This window comes from Adiantum capillus-veneris, chromosome 29, assembly GCF_014529385.1.
Source record: "Adiantum capillus-veneris isolate H3 chromosome 29, ASM1452938v2, whole genome shotgun sequence".
Classification (NCBI taxonomy): Eukaryota; Viridiplantae; Streptophyta; class Polypodiopsida; order Polypodiales; family Pteridaceae; genus Adiantum; species Adiantum capillus-veneris.
Window position 1 is genome coordinate 24,308,999 of NC_140959.1, and position 20,865 is coordinate 24,329,863.

The following is a 20,865-nucleotide window of genomic DNA, read 5'->3' on the forward strand; positions in this document are numbered from 1 at the left end:
AGCCTTCGACTTTCATAGGCTATGGCGTGCCCTTCTTGGAGCAAAGCATGTCCAAGGCAATCACCACAAGCATCACATTGGACCTCAAATGGCTTTGAGAGATCCGATAGCGTAAGCACAAGTTGAGAGATAAGCTTTTCTTTAAGCGTTTTGAAAGCATTGTTCTCCTTGGCAGACCATGTATACCTAACGTCTTTTCTTTATTAGATCATGTAATGGTCCTGAAATTTGTGAGAACTTTTCTATGAAGCGTTTATAGTATGCAAACATATCTATAAAGCTTCTTAGTTCATGAAGATTCCTTGGTTTAGGCCATCCTTTTATTACCTCTAACTTTGATGGATCCATTTGGATGCCATCATGAGAGATAATGTGACCTAAATATTGAATTTCCTGCAAGAAAAATTCACTTTTCTTTTGATTAACATAAAGTTTATTCTCTCTTAGAACTTGAAATATTACCTGGAGGTGTTGTTTGTGTTCGTCTAATGAATTAGAGTAGCTGATGATATCATCAAAGAACACTCCAATAAAGGTTTGGTGAGGCCTGAATAGCTTCTCCATCAAGCGGTTGAATGTGGCTGGTGCATTGGTCAAGCCAAAAGGCATGACTATATATTTGTAAAGACCAAACGTAGTGCAAAATGCGGTCTTTACAATGTCTTGATCAACTATCCTTATTTGATGATACCACTTTTTAGGTCAATCCTACTGAAGTAGGTGGATCCTTGTAGCTTATCAAATAGATCTTCTACTCGTGGAACGGGAAACCTATTCTTGATAGTGATCCTATTTAGTGCTCTATAGTTGACACACATACGAGATGTGCCGTCTTTCTTTTGCACTAATAGCATAGGTGAGCAAAATGAAAATGAGCTAGGCCTAACCATGCCCTTCTCAACTAACTCATGCACTTGCCGCATAATCTCCTCTTGTTGAGCTTGAGAAACTCTATAAGGAGGTTTATTAGGCGGTGAACTTCCTAGAAGAAGTTCAATTGCATGGTCATTGCCTCGTTTAGGAAGTAGCTCACAAGGGATGTCGTCAACAAAGACATCTTGAAACCCCTTGAGAAAATTGGGTAACTCTAATTCCTTGTAATTTTCTTTTGCTAAAACATTAGGTTCATTTTGAGAATCTTTAACAAAAATCATGTACACAAAAATAGAGCTTTTTGTTGACTCATTGAAAGCTTGCATATGTACAATGGGTATGGTGTTAACCATTACTTTGGCATCTATGTACATATCCTTTTCCCTGAACCTAAAGTAGATTCTCCTTTCAGGCAATTTAACTTTGGCAGCCATGCGATCAAACTACGGTGCCCCTAGGATTACATCCTCATGCTTGAGAGGAGAGATAAAGAAGTCCTCTTTGTCCACATAGCTTTGGACATGGAGCCTCAATTTCTCGATTAAGGGAGTGATTGAGCTTCTTGCCCCTTGAAAGCACCATCTGCGGGTAGGACATCTCCCATCTTGTAGCTTGTATGCCTAGCTTGGTGGCCAACTATGTGGATATGAAATTGTGAGTAGAACCAGGGTTAAAGAGAATACAAGCATCATGTTTTGTTACCTTTCCCCAAGCATGGAATAGAGGAGATCCTTTGTCGTGAGTTTCCTCCTCTTGAATTTTGACCAAGGTAGCTCTATGAGGTTCATGGCGGGTGTTCTTTTGGGGACAAGCGTGGTACGCATGCCCTTGCTTGCCGCACTTGAAACATCGGTTATCCTTGCAATAACATTCAAGCTCTTCAGGAGAGAGTTTATTTTTACCTTTGTAAACTCCCTTCTCTTTAGCTTTGTTGGAGTTGCCCTTAGGAGACTTTTGGACATTGTCCTTTCCCTTAGGCTCATTGGAACCCTTGTTTTCCGTGGGCTTAGAATTTCTTTTAGCCCCTGTTTGGGAATTGATTTGAGAAGCCACCATAGTATGGTGTATAACCGCCGATATGGTGCGTGGCCTTTGGGAGTTGACATACTCCGCCATTTCTTCAGTTAAGCCCGCACAACTCTCCAAAATCCAACTTTTTGAAGACAGTGGCTTTGAGTTGTAGGTCCCAAAACTTGTCTACATATTTGTGAATGGATTCGTAGGGAGAGAGCTTCAAGCTTCACCATTCGGTGAGTACTTTGACTTTGGCATCGGTGGCCAAAAACTGCTTCATAATGGAAGCTCTTAAAGCTTTCCATGTTCGTGGAGCTTCACCGTTAGCCCGTAGGCTACAATACCATTGCTTTGCGGACTTTTGAAAGTGCATAGCTACATGGTGTAGCTTAAAGGACTCCGTGAATCCCTCATCTCCAAATGCCACATTGAACTGTTGGATAAAGGCCAAGACTTTGTCCGTAGCACCGAAGGTGCCATCATAGGTAAGGAAAGAGATGCTCTTCCCTCCCTCTTTGAACTTCTTGAGCTTGGATGACCTCTTCCACGCGGCATAGGATTTCCTACGGCCTCTTCTTCTTGATGGTTCAAAAGTTGCATCATCACTTTCTTCAGAAGATGAAGAATTTGAGGAATATGGAGAAGAGGGTGACCTCTTTTTTGCCTTTTTCTTGCCTTGATCTTGCCTTGATCTTGTTTGTCTGCACCATCATTTTCATAGAGGAAGAAGATGGAGAAGAGGGTGTCATCTTTCTTGCCTTTTTCTTCTCTTGTTTTTTGCCATCCCTCTTTGAATTATGGTGTGGAGAAGGGTGAGATGGTCTTCTCCGTTTTGGAGGTGATGGAGAGCATTTAGCCCGCCGTCTTCATGCAGCCATCTTCGCCGAGGTGGCAGGAGACTCACTTATTTCTCGTCTTCGGTGGAGGCTCTTGAAGTCTCCTTTGGGAAGGAGAAGCATCATCAAGAAGCCAATTTTTGAGCCCTTCGTATGGATCCTCTTATTCTTCCCGTATCGGAGAGAGGCCTCTTTTGGAAGTCTCACAAGGAGGCTTCCTAGGTACTCTCTCGTCATGGTGGGGAGCTTGGGGAATCCCATGAGCACAAAGCTGCCGTTGCACTTCAGTTTGAAGGGATGGATTTCCCATAGCTTGTTGAAGCCTAGAAACAAGGTAGTTAACAAGCATAGGGGCATCATTTGTAGTCTGCTCATTAGCAAAATCAAAGCTATCAACATTAATTTCACTCTCTTTACTATTGTCAGCCATTCTAACAACTTTTTAGGTGTACTTTGACACTTCAAGCCCTAGTTGCTACTCCTCTTTACCCATTTAGAAAAAGCACTCAAGCTATTGTACCCATGGCTCGAATATTATTAATTGCAAGGAATAGAAGAGAGGATTGTTCAACACCAAAACGGCACCGGCTCTTGTTAAGCTTCTAATAGCTCAATAGTGGTTAAGACGTAGGCAAGCCCTGTAGGACTCCACTATTAAGACCATAGCTCTCAACGGTGATGCCCCGTTATCTGCACGAATGCAGGTGCACTGCAAGGCTGAATAATCCCTATGCTACTTACCTCACATGCAATCAATAGTACCAACCATTTATAGCTAGCTTGAAGACCTCCCTTCTTTTGCTTCATGAGCAGACCTCTGAGCTGCCTCGATTCACTTGTTGAATTCCCTTCAAGCCTTCGATATTAGCTGCTGCTCGGCTTTGGTTCTGCTCACGGCTTATGATAGTCCGATTATACCAAGATCAATTCGATGCAATGCTTTGCACCTCAAGCAATGCTCGACTGTCCGAATTCCCTCAGATCCACTTGTCTTGCTGAGTTCTGTGTCTGCAGATCTCTTTTCTATAGAGATGCCACTCTCTAGATTCCCAACCCTCGAGAGGGGCTGCATCCATCGGGTAGCCGAGAACTGTCGATCTCTCTGATCCGTGCCGGATCCGCCCCGAATCAGCCCGATCCGGTGCTGTGAAGTGTCGAGATCCGACTCAGCTCTGTCGCCGCTGAGAGACCGCCACCGCCGTTGAACTAAAGCTCTGATACCACTTGTGTGTGCGTATGTGCGTGGATGCGTGCGTGCGAAAAAGAGGGAAGAGCACAAACCGGTGTGGGTGGAGTAGCCTCAAGAACTAATAATGAGGAGCTCCTATTAACATATATAATAAAGAATAAGGGTGTGTACACACGTGGGCGGACAGTTGAACACTGAACATTCTAACGAACAAAAGACAGAGCGTCTTTACCCCAACAAGGCACTATTAAACCCTTCTAAAAATTTGACCCAAAGATCTTAATCCTGGTTTTGTCCAATTTCACAAATGTATATTTCTTGGCAAATTTTTTTAATTTTTTGAAGGGCAGTCCACATTTTACATCTAAGAATGGGCAAAAAAACCCAACAAAATGAGCAAACTGCTAGTAAAAAATCAACCCCTAAGTGTAGATAAGCTTTAAAGAAGAAAGTCCAAGGTGATGATTGCCGCCCACCCCACTCCACCCTAAGCACTAAAGAGCACGAGGTCTTAAATGAACCCCCAATGATGGGATTCAGGGAGGAGAAATCCGAGCACAAAAGCAAAGATGCACATCGTCCTCGGACAAATTTTGTAAACTTGAACATCGAGAGAGTAAACTGAAACAAGCATAAGTAAAAGTAAAGACACATGCATTTCAATGAACTATACACATGTATGTGGTTAGCATACACACCTTGGACGACAGGGACCTAGTTTCAAAACTCCTCTATCATAAACTATTTGGGACCATCCATGTTCCTCAAGATCCGTGTGGCTCCATCGTCGGACCCCGTGCGATTTAATGTTGTGGCCACTGCACCCCACCCCAACCATATTGTGCATCCTTTTGTGTGAATGTGGGACTACACAAACATGGGCATACGACTATCTAGAGCCGTGCTACCAAGTGTTATCTAGGTTGGGATAACATAAAATACATACAATTGTAGTTTGCAAAATGCACGCATGTTCATATTTTGCACGCATGTTCATGATGAAGTTTTACTATTCTTCCTATGAACACAAACTTACAAAGTCCAACTTAAAGATATTTGAGTGCTTTGAAATTTGCATTTGCACTGTATTCTTGTCTAATTTGAGTTTGACATGCTCTACAAGCACACGTAGAAACGTATGCACTCACATGCAAAGATGCTTTTCCTTGCACTTGGCCTCATTACACTTAAACATTCTCTACGTGCACGTCTGAATATGCAAACTTCACATGCAAATGCTATGGGGATTCAATAGTAGTACTAGAGGGGCATCACCTACGTGCATCAAAACTGTTTTATTTGTCTCATATATACTAGTATGTGACCCGCGCGTTGTTGCGGCCAAGAAAAGCATGGCAACTGGATCTCTCTCTCTTTCTCTCTCTCATACATACACACACACACACACACACAGACACAATGGAAACGTAGTTCTTGGAATCACTATAGAAAGATAACAATGCATATGTATACCTTCTCTCTATCTTTCTATCTCTCTAGAAAAGCATGGTAATTGGATCTCTCTTTCTCTCTCGCTCTCTCATACACACACACACACACACACACACACACACACACACAAACAATGGAATAGTAGTCCTAGGAATCACAAGTAGGTCTTTGATATCTCTTTTGTCACCTTCTTTCCTCCATTTCTCAATTCTTTTAAGTTGAAGACTTGCTCAATAGCTCTCTCTCTCTCTCTCTCTCTCTCTCTCTCTTCACATGGAGTGCTTTCAGCCGATCGGTTGCGATCAACTTATCCTTCACAGGACTTCTAACAAATTTGAGTTGTCCATATCTCCCCACTCATCAATCAATGACAATGTACCATATTTCTACCAACTTGCTACTATTGCACCATGCTATCAAAACCATGGCTTGCCAATATACGGGCTTCTCATGACTCTCACTTGGTTGGAGGTAGACAGGTTTTGATGCTTCGTAGTCATTTTGGTGGGCTACCAAGTTGCCAAGGAAAGGCTCTCTCTCTCTCTCTCTCTCTCTCTCTCTCTCTCTCACACACACACACACACACACACACACACACACACACAGTAACAGTGACACGCACGCACACACAGAGCGTGTACACACACATGCAAACTATCTGGTGCACAATTTTGGCTACTACAATCTGTATGTTGTTGAAAAAGGTTGGATTTGCATATTCTACATTGTCTCTCTCTCTCTCTCTCTCACACACACACACACACACACATACACACACATACACACCCAGATTGACAACAACTTGTCAGACTCACAAATTTGACTATTGCAAGTCGTTGGGAAAGGATGGAGTTGCAATCTGAACTACTTTATGCAATTTTTAAAGGCTGGGACTCAACATCTTAATATCGGCATTGATCCAACGGGCCATGCAAATCAACCAAAAATGCGACATGTGGAGCCCCTCTCCTTCCTCTAATTTTTTGAGGTCCATTATAAAGAGTATAGATAATGGACTATTGAGTAATAGTAGAAAACTATTTTGTACCCAAGTGCTCGAGAAAAACCTAGGTTTAGTGCAATCCCACCTACACACACACACACACACACACACGTATTAGATGGATAGCAGTTTGCATGGAGCTCATGTGTGCATACACATATGACTTGTCGTCGTGGTATAGTAGTTGAAAACTTGGCACTACGGTTGAAGTGATGACCTCAAGTCAATGCATGAAAAGGATGAGCAAACTCCTTTTTCTCTCAATCTCTGTAAAGAAAAGTATAGATGGCTATGATTGGTCTCTCTCTCTCTCTCTCTCTCTCTCTCTCTCTCTCCCAGGTCTTGAACTTGAGACCATCAAATAGATCTTTGAGATCTCATTGGATCACTCATACAACATTTTAAATTCTTCTTTTTTCAAGACGTGCGTGCGTGCGTGCGTGCGTGCGAGAGAGAGAGAGAGAGAGAGAGAGAGAGAGAGAGAGAGAGAGAGAGAGTTAGAAGATGAAACAAAAATAACTTTATTCTCACCCAAGTTGTCATATATATCTTTTGAGCTTGTTCCTATGGGATTAAATTTTTTATCATTCTTCTTCTTCTCTCTCTCTCTCTCTCTCCCCCCTCCCCCTTCCATTCCATAGATATTCAGGTGTTAAAGACTTGTTGTGTAACTTTAGTGTCTTTTTAAATTGTTCTTACACCCTCAAACATTTCATTCTCTTTTTCTCCTGTTCTCCCTTCTGCTTGCTGCGTCATTCGTTCGATACTAAAACATTTTTCTCTATATGTGTGTGTGTGGGGTTGATTTTTGATAGGTACCTTTGCCTATCAAAATTTAGAGAATTTATTGATTTTTAAGTATTTTCCATGGTTTAACTCTTAAAAACAAAAATGACAAAATATCCAAGAACTGGTAAAAAGTACGTTAACTGGGTAATCTCTCTCCCTATTTGGGGTGCCAATGTGAGGGTTGATTTTTGTTGGACATTTTATTTATTTTCTATGGGTAAAAAATGTTAGCTACCATTTTGAAAATTACACTATTACTCTAAGAAAACCATACTATCTAGGAAATTTGACTTGGTGTGTCACTAAATATAAATTTTGTATATCATGTGCGTTCAATGACTATTTTTAAACTCTTTATCTGTGAATTATCGACAAATAATTCAGTCTGTAAAAAAATATTCCAATTACATTTTATGGTACCTTTTTGTATGTGAAAATGTGAGAAAAAAATTAAGAACCCCTTCTGCTGTACTCACGTGATAGTCGCATAAATATTAAGTGACCACCCCGAGAAAATTGAAGGGCTTGAAGGGTGTCCTTAGTGAGACGGAGCCCTATGAGCTCGAAAGGAAAATCTCTCTCTCTCTCTCTCTCTCTCTCTCTCTCATGGTCAATAACATGGATAACTACTCCTTCATTTGCATGTATTTTCGCAAAGTAAAACTATCCCAAGTCGACACCACACGAGCTGTTTCTTTTTTCAATTTCTTTAAAGAAATAAAAACTTTTAAAATAATATATATCAATATTGATCTTGAAAAAAACCTCTTGAAAAAATAAAACCAAATATATCTTCAAAACTTAAATTCTTATTAAATAATAAAATATCCACTAAATTTATCTCCTTTTTGTTATGTGCATTTAAACCAATACATTTATTCTATGTAGAGGAGAAAGTATTTTGACTTTCTATGACAATAGCACTTTCTACTACGAAAGAAAAAGAAGTTCTTTTGGTTTTACATTCTGACAAAAGTACGAAAGCTAAGCTGGACGTTGTTTCTTACAATCTTACTCTCCCTTTTGCATTTTAGAGAGGCTTTTTCTCAAGTGAAGCAGTGAGTGACACATGGAGGGTCTCTCCTTCCTTGAAAAATTTAAGCTGCATTATAAAGAGTATAGATGGGATCTTCCTTTGTAATTTTTTTTTTTTTTTGGCCTTACAAAGATCCCCTATTGCACACTCACGTGGTACCATACGAATAATTGTTAGTGAATACCTATGTACTTACATGTAGCCTAAGCTCACATGCAAAGATACCACGATAATTGTTAGTGAATACCTACGTACTTACATGTAGCCTAAGCTCACATGCAAATATACTTGCACTTGGATTTTCATTCTTGCCACATTTCACATGAATATACATGACATGCACATGTAAGTGCATATAATATTTCTCTATGCAAAGCATACAGTTTAATGGAAAGTCATTATGTTTTTTTTGGATAGCAAATCGTATCTTTTCTCGTGTGAGACGATACGTCCTTGAGCACTACCAAGGCTCGCTTGATCGCATTCGAACCCATGACACAAGTCACGAAGGATGAATGCTCCACCAACCACGTTAGCCCCTTGGGATTGGAAAGTCCTTATGTTAAGAGATGTGACTATTTATGACTTGATCAAGGCAACTAGGGTATGCATTGACACAATTTTACTTGTGATACTACTCGGTCTACTTTTCAAAGCTCAATTAATTAACGATCAAGATTCCACTTGAATCTTGCCTATCAAACACGAAAATGCCTTATGGCTCGGTTCACGCGCATTCAAGCCTGCTCGCTTAGGTCAGTTACACACACCAGAGAGAGAAAGAGAGTGACTATCTCTGCAGCTACTTCAATCCCATGCCCGTGCAACCCCGCTCTATGCCCTCCTCTCTCAGCTGCACCCCCGCAAATCCCTGTGCTCCAATGTTGCCGACTCAGCTCATTGTTGGAATATCATGTTATGCAAACGATGTTGAAAGTCTTGATTATGCAGACAACACCTCTCTGCAGCGACAATGGAATCTCTCTCTCTGTCTCCTGCAACTCAGCGATTCTTCTACTGCTTTGCTTCAGTAAAACTAACCAATCCGTCGAGGACAAAGCTCCATGGCCGATTTTACACACACACACACACACACACACGCAGACTGTTCGACGCAGATCCAAGACAAAACCCTGTGACGAGCTGTGGCCCTTGCGGGTTTGCAAATGGAGCAGAGAGAGCAAAGTTCCATGAAGGAGACCACTCTCTCTCTCTCTCTCTCTCTCTCTCTCTCTCTCTCTCTCTCTCTCTCTCTCTCTCTCTCTCTCTCTCTGCACCTTCACCTGGAGAACATCTTTGCGTTTGTCCCGCTCAGGGCAGGGGCAACTTGGTATCTGTCTCTCTCTGCTACCTCGCAATACCAGCAAATGGCATCCGCCATCAGAGCCCTTGGGACTCGGCGCAGACCCCTCCCCTCTCTCTCCTGCAATTGCCCCTAGGCGTCCGCCGACTCTTGGGCCACCTGTCCCGTCCATGCCCAGAAAAATACAATTCACCTAACCAATGAAAACAACTATCTCTCTCTTCTCTGCCTGCACGTGTCAACTGCGCCATTTTTCTCCTCAAAGACCCTCTCGGTATCTAAGTAGATACCCACTTATTAGCTCCTGATGTAAAATTGGCAGGACCTACTGACATGTTTTCTTTTCATTTACCATAAGCGCGGGGTGAACATCTTAGAAAGAGACAGTTTTTACATTCGAGTACCCATAGATGGATAATTTGTAGAAGGAGGTGTACAAAAACATTGGGGGAGATTCACATGTATAATTGTCAACATACAATAAAAAGGGAAAAATGTATACAATATCAATCATCATTGGACAAGAGGGAGAGCATTCGATTCAGCTTGAACTCTAGACAGGAAACCTGGTCCTCTTGCCTCTTCCACTCCAAAGTGTGGACTTCAATCTTGATGTCTTCTTCCCATGCTTCGAGCATTCTGTAATTTTCCTCATTGATTTCTACAATGCGGGATTTAGCCACTTATAACGACATGTTCTTTGATTGGATCTCCATATTTGTCTTTTTTAATATACACGAGTGAGACTCCCGCCGCCTCCGGCGGTGGTGCTTTCTGCGGAAGCAAAAAAAGAGAAGCTATGGAATGTTGAATAGAAAGATCATTAAAACTTTTTGGTGCTTCCATATATAAATCATGCTTGGCATAGCACTACATGTTTTCCCAAGAAACCCCCTTAACCACTCTCGCCATGGGAATTTTTTTTTCTTTTTCACATATCAACCTCTTTAGTGAAGGTCATGCATTCAAGTTGCCCTCGCATGAAGGGTTTCCTGCGGTATTTACTCACTGGTTCCAAGAAATGACTATTGATGGAAGATTCTTTGAGATATCCAATGTCACTCGCCAACAATAAGTAGAAGATCCACACCTCAAGTCGCCACCATTCACACACTATCCTACACTTCCTCCATCCACTTGATTGAAAATGAATATTGCTCGTGCATAAATGATAAGACTCATATGTGGCACATATGGATGAGATTACAACGACCTTGCCATAATAGTTGTTTGTAGAGTTGGTCAATTGGACCACTGATCACAGGAGAAAAAACGAGTGGATTCGCAATAGATGATCGATTGATCGATAGATTGGTCAATTGGCCCACTCATAGGAGAAGAATGGAGTGGATTCACAATAGATGATTGATTGATCTTGAAGGGCTCTTGGGATTATTCCAACGACAAAATTCTCTAATTTATTCTTCTTCATCTCTTTGTAACCTTTGCAATCAGAGCTATATCATTTGATCAGAGAACACTTCCAGGCACATGAAAGCCCATGACCTGCCATCTTAGCCCGTTCTAATTGGCTGTTTTGCTCATCTGTCGATAGGCATGGCATTCAATTTTCCCTCCTAGAGTGTGCCTTGGGGTGGCTACAGACCATGTCATCACCTTACACGTCCTGCTATTAATACGTTGGTGCCTTAGTCTCAATGGCAGTAGGGTGTCTAAGGTTGCGAAAGCACTACTAAGTTAGTGAGGGTGCTATATTGAGCTACCTACCTTTGCAATAAAATTTTCAAGAAGACCATCGATCAACCTACCCTCCTTGGGTTACTTTATTCTCCCCTTGTGCTTGGTTGGGAACCTACCCCTCACATGAGCTACATCATGTGGGAGGCTTACCACCAATCATGGGTCCTCCTACCTCAATACTTATTGAGCTTAGGGAGAACTAAAGCACAATGTACGTGATAGGATGAGCAAGAAACAAAGCTCAATGTAAATAATAAACCAACCATGATTTTCTCCATGTGGGGGTGACCTGAATGTATACTGCCATGTGTATCTGCCATATGTGAAGAGGTCATTGCCTCCATATTTGGACCTATCATGACCTGCTCCATTTCGACAAAGCAAATGCGACAACACAAACGATGAAGAGGTCATTGCCTCCATATTTGGACCTATCATGACCTGCTCCATTTCGACAAAGCAAATGCGACAACACAAAAATAGACAAAGAACCTTCATCCTAGTTGAAAAAATCAAGGGAAATTGACCAAAATACCCCTCTAATTTGTGGAAATTTCCAAAATATCCTTATATCTATTTTGGTTATATTGTTCAAGATCTTTTAGTCTTTATTCCTTCTTGACGATTTAGATATGTTTTTGAGTGCTTGGCATGTAGTTTCTCACAAATTACCTCTCAAAAAAGGAAACTATATCTAAAAATAATGAAGCAATACATCTCCACAACCTAGATAACCAACTCGAAGTCTAATTTTAGAATCTTGTATTGATAAACAATCAGTCTTCGTATGAAAAGCTACAAACAGTTTTATCTTTGGAGACATTTAAACTCACAATCAAGGGTATTTTGGGAATTTCGGAAAATTTGAAGAGCATTTTGGGAATTTATGACAAAATATTGGGGGTATATTGGGAATTTTTAAGGGGTATTTTGGAGATCTCCTCAAATTAGAGGGATGTTTTTGGTAATTTTCTCAACAATCAAATATAATAACATTAAATACCTATGCTACCCTATTGTGCTATAGTACAGTGCAAGATAGCCATGAATCAAAGAGGTGGCGGCTACATCTCATTAAGGATACAAAGTTCACCTCCATGAGCAAGATAGGCCGTCTCTTAGTTTTTTTTTTTTTTTTTTTGGTCGAGAGACTGTTGAATCCTTCTCTCCACACATTGCCAACTCATCAACCAAAGAGATAGATAGATAGATAGAGAGAGAGAGAGAGAGAGAGAGAGAGAGAGAGAGAGAGAGAGATAGAGAGAGAGAGAGAGATATTTTCACAAGAAACGAAGTGTCTGGGAGGGAAAGGACCGTAAGGTATAGCAGGATAAGGCGCAGGAGCCAAGCATCACAGGACAGCTGTGCGAGAGAACATGCAGGGAATTATGAAGCTTGCCAGGGGAGGAGGCATCAAGAGCATCCAACTGAGTATGCTCCTATTGCCTCCAAATCAATTGGCTTCTGTGGATGTTGGTCTGCTGCCCTTGGTTTTGGGACTCTTGGCAGTGAGTGTGCATCTATGCAACCAAATATGTTGTGCTTGAGCGTGAGCAAGAGCAGGAGCCTTGCGCTAGAGAAGAAGCGATCATACGAAGGTGCAAGAAGGTGGTGAGGGCAGAGAGTAGCGATAGGGTATTGCAGGCTGGGGACGTTGCTGTTTGTAGGCAGGGTATGAGATTGGGAGCCCATTGGTCAAGGGTAGCTAGTGGTGATGGCCCGCATATCAAGGGTGGGAATATTGGCAATTGCAGCACGCAACAGGTGCGCTATTTGAGGGCTTGGCCGCTGCTATTGTGCTGGCAGCACCCATGGCACTCTATCTCTCCGCATGTGTGCACTATTCGAGGAATTGGCAGCGAGTTTGTACGCTCTTCGAGGGTTGCAGCCCTGTGCCTTGCCGTGCGTTCTTTAGCAGCCAACCAACTCAACATGGAGTGGGATTCCATGTGGGCTGCTCACTGGATTCCAGGTCGGTGGCTGTCGAGAGTTAGCTACATGATGCAGCTCTTGCAGGGATTTGCTGCCACATGACAACATCCCCTCATTTTAATATAGACTAGTATAGCCGACGGCTTCGTCGCCTCTCTCTCTCTCTATGCGTCACTCTGCTCCCGGACGCTACAGGCCACACCCGTCAGTTGAAGGAGGATCTGACACGTGGCAGGGAGGGAACCGGAATTCCCTCCCCCTTTATCTATTAGTATAGATATAAGATAAGATTGTGTGAATTCAGCCACATATGCACTGTGTACATTCACATACATTATAAGGGTCTCCTAAATTTGATAAGACATGGTCCCTTAAATAATAAACAAATATTAAGTAGACAAGTATAAAATCAAATGGTCCCAGGGTGACACATGGGCGACCATGCCAAAGCCCTCTTTTTCTTCCCCCTTTGCCGGCCACTATTTGTGTGTGATTGTCTATGCATGTTTGTGCACATATTTTGATGCATAAGGATAAGATCTTTTGCAAATGAGAAGTGAGCCCCAGCCCACTACTAAGTAAAGTAACACTTGCCTTTTCAAGACTTATAGAACCAAGGATTTGCCTCACCACTTAGGGCTTGCCCGGGCTTTGCTTTGGTCCCTCCTAAGGGCCAACTTTGTTTCTTGGGATAAGACCGCTTTACTTATAGTGGCCTATACATCACGATTCACATGACGGCCCCATATCAAGAGAAATTTGAAGATGGATCCAGTTGTTAAGAAGGGCCTCTCCCTCTGATTAAGAAAGGCTAACCTCCCTATTTGACCCATTGAGTAGGGGCCAACACATTTTTGAGTTCCCTTTAGGATTGCTTGTTGCATGGCATTTTGCCCTGTTTTTGGGCTATATATATCTTTAGTAAAGCCTTGCATTTGTGGACCATTGGATAAAGCTAGTTGATTGTTTTTAAATTTTTTTTTTCGTAAAAGGCGAGAGCAGATTTATATTAAAGAAGAAGCGCAATTACAAAAGACTACCACAAAGGGTATAGTTCGGTCACATGTATCGTAAGCTAATGATGACAAACTTTCTTTTGTACCTCCTCCTTTAAAGAGGAGCATTGGGTATTGTGTCATACACAATCTTTTCCATCCTTTTTTACTTTTTTTTTTCTCAATTTTTTATAATTTTTCCAAGTGTGTTTTTCCATTATTCTTTATGCTTCCGAAATATATTCTGATTTAAATAGTTCATTGTTACAATTGTTTATGAAAAATATAATTGTGACAACAAATGTTTAAACATGCTAGTGTCACTTTCTCATTTTCTTTCTCACAAAGAATCCTCTTATTGCTAGTAAACTTTCACCTTGTGATGGGAATGTGAATCATCTTTCAAAATTCACTGTGGCCTACGTAAGGCTATTGAGAAGAATTTCATAATAAAAGCTTCTTTTGTGGGAAGAGAGAATAAAAAGAAAACATGTGGTATCATAATAAAATTTAAGTTTTTTAAGAAAAAGTGTGACAACGATTAACTATTTATTTTACAATATATTACAAAAGCATAAAAAATAATGTTTGACACAATACTCAATATCTCTCTTTATTAACTATTTATTTTATAATATATTACAAAAGCATAGAAAATAATGTTTGACACAATACTCAATATCTCTCTTTAAAGAGAGATACACAAATGTTAACACCCTCTAACAAATGCTTAAAATAAACAATTTATAATAAAGTTTATTATCATTAACTTGTCATTGGCATTACTTGATAAGCTTTTTTCAAGGGTCTAGATTTGCACCCAAAAATCCACCCTTTACTAAGGACTACTTAAAAAAAAAAAAAGACAATGACAAAAAAAAAAGAACAAGGACTAAAAAATTTAATAAACTTGGTCGTCCATAAAAAAATTAATAGTTGTTCCCTTCCTTCCATAGCATACACCACTTTCTTTTTGATATTATTTATTTGCTTCACATAACCACTTGGTCACCTTGAAGCCATTCTACCACCATCAAGGCCAACAACACTAGCTCCACATTTGGAGAGAATGTCTCTCTCAAATGCATACAGATAAGTGTTAAGAGGGGTAACCTAGCACCATACTTTACTCTTTCATTTAATGGATGCTATATCTTATAACTGATGGGAATGGGATCGTGCTAGCTAGGGTGGATGAAAGAGAAACATGAAGGATGACACATGGTATCCACATAGGATGTGAATACAAGACGAATCCTCCCCTTGAACTTTGGGCTACATACAACTTGATAAAGAAAGACAACACTCCAATCCAGGAGCACAGAGAACATACATCCCCAATCCAAGAGACAAACATCATAACACTCCAATCTAGGAGCAAAAACAATGCTCTAATCCAAGAGCAAAATCCTGAAAAATGCCTACTTCGCTCTAATCCAAGAGCACCTTCGTCTTCTTCAATGATTTGCCTTCCACTACTGCTTCATAGTCTTTGTCTTCGTATCCTCCCCTCGAACAAGTGCTTCTTTCTCCCTTTTGTTGTGCAATCAAGCTTTATTGGAAAAACAAGTGCAATGCAAAAATATTGATGTTTAAAAACTGCTAATGTAGATGCTAATGATGTTGTTGCCAATTTTCCCTTCCCTCAAAGTGAATTTTGGAATTTTTCCATGGTGCCCTTTGGAGCGATCGTTACACTTGGAGAATCTCCAAGGCCAGTGTCTGGACTCCGTACAATAGCACATTGACATTATCCTCCTTAATGATGGATGTAGTGACATACATTGCAAAAATTGTGCTTGGCTGCAAAGTTTTTGGAGTTAAGAGAGAGAGAGAGAGAGAGATAATTCCTTTGATTTTGTGAAGCTCCGCTTCACTGGAGTGAAGCCCCTCTTCACAAAGACGGGGTGAGAGAATTTTAAAGGCTTGCTTTGGACTTCCTTTAAATGCTCGCTTTGCCTTTGAGAAGACTTTCTTTGCTTTATCTTGACTAGTGTGTGACCCGCGCGTTGCTATAGCCAAGAAAAGCATGGCCATTGGGTCACACACACACACACACACACACACACACACACACACACACACACACACACACACAGACACATTTGTAGGTGTGGATAAGTGTCTGTATGCACACAAGTGGAGAGAGTGGATCACTCCAAAAAAGTGAGAATTCTCTCTCTCTCTCTCTCTCTCTCTCTCTCTCATATTAGATGATGAGATCAAGATTTGTCAAGTAGATCTTTGATATCTAATTGCATCAATAAAAATTCTCTTCTCCCTCTCCTCCTCCCCCGCCCCCGCCTCTCTCTCTCTCTCTCTCTCTCCCTCTCTCTCTCTCTCTCTCTCTCACACACACACACACACACACACACACACACACACACACACACACACACACACACACACACACACACACACACACACACAATTTTGAGGTGGAGACTTGTCAAGTAGATCTTTGAGATCTCTCTCAGTGGATAATAACCATTGACTGTGGTGGATTGGTTAGCAAAATTCCTTCTTAAAAACCAACTCTTAAATTAAAGACTTGTCAGGTAAAAAATTTGTGATCTGTTAGAGTGTTCCTATGATATTAAAAATTATCTCTCTCGCTCTCTCTCTCTCTCTCTCTCTCTCTCACACACACACACACACACACACACACATACACACAAACAGTTTTGAGGTGGAGACTTGTCAAGTAGATCTTTGAGATCTCTCTCAGTGAATAATAACCATTGACTGTGGTGGATTGGTTAGCAAAATTCCTTCTTAAAAACCAACTCTTAAACTAAAGACTTGTCAGGTTAAAAATTTGAGATTTGTTAGAGTGTTCCTATGATATAAAAAATTATCTCTCTCTCTCTCTCTCTCTCTCACACACACACACACACACACACACACACACACACACACACACACACATGGCTAGTTATAGCGTGTTGCTATTTCCTTGGTATTATTAGCTGGGGAATGTTGGCTTGGGGAACCTTTGGTGAATTACCGGCTTGAATTCACTTGGTGATTTTCTAAAAAGGTATCAGTAGGTGGTACCTTAATGGTACCTAACACTAAGTAGTTAAATGGGTTATGAAGTTGGGCGGGTTGCCTTGCTCTATTTATTCTGGTCTCTTCTGTGTTATATCACGGTGGCTCCCCCCTTGGCAGATATGTGCCATGGCGCTCTCTAAGTGCTGTGTGTGTGTGTGTGTGTGTGTACATGATGGTGTTGTATCTTCTTCCTATTGAAGTTGGGCCCAGCATACTGCCGTAAAGGAATGTGGCCACTGCACAAGGCAGTGCTGCTGTATCTTCTCCCTCTTGAAGCTGGGTCTGCCATGATGTTGTGAAGGAATATGACCACTGGCTCCAAACCATATAAAGGTGAGCTTCCATGCTCCCTTAGCATTGGTACTATGTGCTTCTGAGGTGTGTGTGTGTACTTGTGTACATTGGGATTGTGAGGGTTTTACCCACAAAGGGTGTAGCATTAAGTAGTCGGCTATACGACAAAAGACAAGGATAAGTAGGCCATTGTGGAGTTGGCTGCTCTGACTCAATCTTAAGTGACTTATGGCATTGTGATGGACTACTGTCCAAACTGTTTGGTGTTGTGATTCACTTGTTGTTATGGTAATATTCCCCATGCATATACCGGAATGTGTACATGAATGGAAACTTCTACTGAGCCTTTTGAATCTACGGCACTATTTTTTTTGACTCGCCTTTCGAGTTTAGGAAATACTTTCAATTTGTTGGCTTATCATAAGCATGTATATGAGAAGCCTTTTGGTGTCTGTAGCTTTGGTTTTGTGATTCCCTTTCGAGTTTAGGGATATATGTTAATGCATATATACGGTCTTGTCATAGGCATGTAAAAAATTCATCGTAAGGTGGTATCCTCTTTCAATACTGGATAAATGTTTCCTTGAATTCCTTTTAGCTTAAAAGTAATGATAGAAGTTCTTTGTATTACTTGGTGAATGACCCTATATGGTAGGGTTGACTTACTTGTGGGGTAAAAAGCAGTGGCCTGGCATCTTTTTAAGGCTGCCGCAGCAGTTACTCTAGTGAGGTTATGATTTTGGGTTCGTTACCGAGCTTACCATGCTTGCTCAGATACAGTCTATGCCATTTTAGCGTTGTGTATATAGATCCTTTATAAAATTTCTCAACTTGACCGAATATGGTTATAAATGCTTGGTGCGAACAGGGTTAAGATTGATTGGGGCTGAATATGGTTATGTAAGGTTGTGGAATATGGTGAATATGGTTGTAAATGTGCTGCTCATGAGGCTATTAATGATTGTTTATTGCGTCAAAGTTACGGGCTATGGAGGCTCACTCTCCTAGCTTTTGGAACAAATGTGGAACTATGGAATATCCCGGGACCTACTTACTAACATCTTTTTATGTTACAGGTGACTCCAAAGTATAGATTGACTGCACGTATGAGCACTGTCACTGACCCTGAAAAAATAGCGGCAATTAATGCCAAACTATGTAAATTCAAGAAAGGGGTATATGTGGCCCACTTCGAGGCTAAATTGCCTCATAAAACTCGTCTCCGGCTTTATCTCATGAGAGCTTGCAAAGCAAAAGGGGTTCCAAATGTGTGTGTTTCCCCTTGTAAATGAAACCATCTCTAAATATATGAGTAGCTTTACCTTTCTTATTATTTATCTTTGAAAGCAATTTAGTTGGGTGACATCTATAACATGTGGATATCCATGCATCACCTGCATACGATGCCAATGATAAATGAAAGTTGTGTTGTTTCCATGGGTGCAGGTGAGGGTAACCTTCTTAACTATGGTTTTCAAAGTTCCTTGGCTTGAAGATGACGGATTTATATATCTTCAGGCTCTTGATTCTCTTGTACTTGTGTATAAAGTATATTCTGTACTATGAATGGGAATTATAACACCTTTTCATTGACATAGTTTCTAGTGTCTTTTGTAATTTGAAAGGATTATTTTGGTGTTTATGTTATATTGTTATTGGAACACACACATACACACACGTGTTGTTGCACAATCCCCTCAATTACCCTCTTTGGTTCCCTCCATCAGTATTGCTCTCCCTATGGGAAAATTCAAACCCATAAGCAACTACCACTATTCTCTCTCTCTCTCTCTCTCACACACACACACACACACACACACACACATACTGGCATTCAACCCCGTGATCACCTTCTCTATCTTCCTCCATCAATCTTTCTCTTTTGATGGAAAAATGGAAGCCCGTAAGGAGTTGCCACTTCTCTCTCTCTCTCTCTCTCTCTCTCTCACACACACACACACACACACACACACACACACACACACACACACACACACACACACACACACACACTCACTCACTCACGTGCACGCATGCACGCGCGCGTGTACACACACACACACACACACACTCAAACTTAGGAAATTGTAATTGGAAGCATGCCATACAAATTGTCTCTACAAAAATGTATGTGTAATACATTTCTGACAATTGATCCTTGTTGGTATCTTTTCCAGTAAGGATATGCTCATTTGCACGGTCTTGATCTCTTTATGTGGAATAAGTTTTCAAGACAAAAAATCCTTCAAGCAATCGATGTCTCTATATGAAATAAATCTTCAGAAGTTCTATGTCAAAATGCAATGTCTTATGTAGCACAAATGCAAGAGCCTCTCCCTCAAGAAAGTCGTTGAAATTATGATCCAGATATCCAAATTTTAATGGTAATATAATTTTGCTCACATCAACTAATCTCATGAGTTTAAACTCGCATTCTCAATAACACTTTTCATTTTCCTCAAATGAACCACCTTTGCTTTATTTCGAGCCTCAAAAATATGACCTCAGTAGCCAATAGTGTAACCATCCCAATCCAGCACAATAGTTTCTCCCTCTTTTAGTGTTCACAACCTTGGGTACCTGAGCTGTAATCAAAACTATAACAATGTATATTAGGATACTTCATCTTTGGCTTTCAATAATCTTTCCCTCGTAGGGATGACATGTCTATAAACTCTAACACTGACACTCTTTTATTTTATGGAGTATGTGAAAGCCGAAGTAGTGAGTGCTAGTTAGATAAATCATTTCTCATTGAAAAATGTATAACTCCCTTTTCCTTGAAATGGTATGTAGTTGCTTTAGGAAGGCTTCTAGTTTTCCATGCACCTCTCCTCTTTGTGCATAGCTTGTGCTCAAGTTCGTGAGAGAGTAAGTAGTTGCTTTAGGAAGGCTTCTAAATTGCCATGCACCTCTCCTCTTTGTGCATAGCTTGTGCTCAAGTTCGTGAGAGAGTGACCGTGGATGTGTTGAGCGGGCATCTTTTCAGAGCCTCTCGTGCCCTTCCATTTTGGGTATGTTGGAAACCTGTGTTTACAAAAAGAAATAGAGTTTAATGTACCTTCAACCGGCTAAAATTTATAATATGTGGGCTACATTCCAAGCTTGCCATGAAGAAAATTAATACATTTTGGAAGTCTTAATGTAAATACTAGAAATTCTTCAAGTATCAATGTTACCAAAAATTCTTCATATTTTAACCCCAAAATTGGAAGAGTTTTATTTTTGCCCTTATTTACTATATTACTTCAATTAGGAGGAATAGTATAAGTAGATGAAGCATTTTATATCGTAGAATTGACTCCCTTTTTTTAAACAATACGTAGTTGCTTATGGAGGGTTGCCAACTTTTTGGGAAAACTCTCTCTCTCTCTCTCTCTCTCTCTCTCTCTCT